The sequence below is a fragment of the Sinocyclocheilus grahami genome, unplaced genomic scaffold, assembly GCF_001515645.1.
Source record: "Sinocyclocheilus grahami isolate Dianchi unplaced genomic scaffold, SAMN03320097.WGS_v1.1 scaffold226.1, whole genome shotgun sequence".
Lineage (NCBI taxonomy): Eukaryota > Metazoa > Chordata > Actinopteri > Cypriniformes > Cyprinidae > Sinocyclocheilus > Sinocyclocheilus grahami.
The window spans coordinates 760,730-763,083 of record NW_015505405.1 but is presented as its reverse complement, the minus strand read 5'-3'; the positions used below and the strand labels follow the sequence as shown (position 1 = coordinate 763,083).

General features: G+C 37.7%; 1 protein-coding gene and 1 long non-coding RNA gene across 2 annotated transcripts in view; one reads left to right on the top strand and one right to left on the bottom strand.

Moving 5' to 3' along the window:
- The window catches only part of acot18 (acyl-CoA thioesterase 18), a 446,653-nt gene that overhangs the window by 2,934 nt on the left and 441,365 nt on the right, over positions 1–2,354 (top strand).
- Positions 1–2,354, bottom strand: part of LOC107597017 (uncharacterized) — a 25,894-nt gene that overhangs the window by 1,076 nt on the left and 22,464 nt on the right. The window contains exon 2 of the long non-coding RNA XR_001610423.1: positions 975–1,085. This is a non-coding gene — a long non-coding RNA (uncharacterized lncRNA). The remainder of the gene's footprint in view (positions 1–974; positions 1,086–2,354) is intronic.

The window sequence follows — 2,354 nt, the reverse complement described above, 5'->3', positions numbered from 1 at the left end:
TTTTTGCAATAATGCAAATGCCACTTAAGTTAGACTCTAAAATACAATTTCAAAATACTATTTTCAAATGTAGTCAGATGTTTTCGGGGTTTTTTTTAATTGTGTGAGATATAAAATATTGGGTCAAAATGCAAAATACTAATTAACAGCAACAAACCATTCTATAAGAATACTAAGAAAATGCTGATAAGGAGAATAAATGTTGAAATGAAGTGTTATTATATGTGTTCTTTACTGAAAGGAAAGACCTGCTAGTGTTTAAAGCTGTTATGTTTGACATTTAAGAGTTTCTGTTGTTTGAGTTTTTGTTGTTAACATTATGCTGAAGAGTAGACCACATGAAGGTAAACACTACATTAATTCTATGAGCAATGACTGTCCTAATACCAGTGACAAGTAATATCTTGCTTGTTCAATAAATTTACACGCTAAATAAGTTATATTTAGTATGCTCATTTCTTTTAGGATTCAGCTTTAAAAAAACTGTGACATTACTTAGATCCCTGATATTGACTTTATAAACCCAGATGGCAATGATGATGGAGAAAGCAGGAAATCGACACTTGATGGAAGTCCTGACATATCATGGCGCGGGTCATCTGATTGAACCTCCATACTTGCCTACCATTCATTCAACAAACTACTATTTATTATGGAAAAAAAAGAGAGGTATGCATGCATGATATCTCATGTCATTTTTTATATGGTTCTAATTCTAAGTTTAGACTTTATTTGGGATTGTGTTTTACATGTTAATGCATGTTGTTGTTGTTCCTGCAGTTGTCATGCTATGGGGTGGACAAACCAAACTGCACGCATACGCACAAGAGGATGCATGGAAAAAGACTAACATTTCTGTGGCAGCACCTCTACATCAGCTCAGCGCTGCATTAAACGTTCCCTTCTGAAGTGGAACTTTGACGCTATTGAACGTAGATGCTATGTGTAATGTATTTGAGTTGATGTTATAATACCTGATGGCCACTAGAGTGCACTCCCGTGTTGTATGTTGTTGTTGTTGCAGCGTGCAGAGTAAATCAGTGAAAACGGTGCAGTCACTGGCTCTGGTTCTTCTTGTGCACGCTCTAGAACAAAATAGAAATAACATGTGTTATTAGGGCATATGGATGCAAACATAACACTATGAGAATGCCTTCATCATGTGCCAGTGTCCAAACATGTTAAATCACGCCAATCCTATTGGCTGTCGGAGGTTGTGTGATGATGTAAACATGTCCATAACCGATAAGAGAAAACCCATAAAGTGACCAGATGTCAGGTGTGAACAGGCCCTGAGATTACTCCATGTTAGGGCTGTGCAATTAATCGAAATACAATGTAAAATTTGGCCTCCAACGATTATGAAAATACAATAATCGAGATAAAACGATTATTGCGCCCCATTCCGCCCCCTTTCCAGCGGTGTGCTTTCGTTCCTCCATTAAAAGCCCAATTTCACAATCAATTGCAATTACAATTTTCCCAATTGCAAATCAGTAAAATCATGTAACTTCTGCAAAATGGGACGTGCTCAGAGACGGAACAAAAGATGGACAGGTAAAGTCATCTTGTAGCTCAAGGTGAACGCCTAAACAGTCATATACACGTAAAATTGTGTCAAAATGTGGCGCTTCGTGATTATTCATGTAAACCCTTGTCGGTCATGTAATAAATGAACTTAAATAGTTGAGAATGAAAATACATTCGTTGGATCCGTGCGCTCTTAAAGTGACAGCGGGCTAATATTCCTGCTGCCGACTGTGTGCTTAATATTAATCAAACAACAAAAGACAGACAAATTCACTCACTGCTCTTGACTGAAGGACTTTTGTACCTTCAATAAGAAACAAAGAAAGTTTAATTATTACAGTGAAGACTATGCAGGGGTTTTTTTACATTTGATTATTCATTTCTGTAGAAGGCTGTTAAAGGGGTCATATGATGCGATTTCAATTTTTCCTTTCTCTTTGGAGTGTTACAAGCTCTTGGTGCATAAAGAAGATCTGTAAAGTTGCAAAGACTAAAGTCTCAAATCCAAAGAGATATTCTTTATAAAAGTTCAGAGTTAACCACGCCTACCTAAAACGGCTCGTTCTAACATGCCCCCACATATCTACCTCACTATGTGGGAAGATTTGCATAACGTCACCCAAATGTTCACGCAAAGAAAGAAGGCATAACTTTTATTCTCACTGCAGTTTTGTTGCCATGTTGTGAAGGCGCTGTGTGCTTCGTTAGCGAAACTACTTTGTTTGGTCTTCTAAAAGAGGACGATATCCGCTTCGTCATGCCTAGAGCTGACCTGTGCTGGTCGCTGAGGAAATACATCAACTTAGTGCTGTGGATCGCCGGAT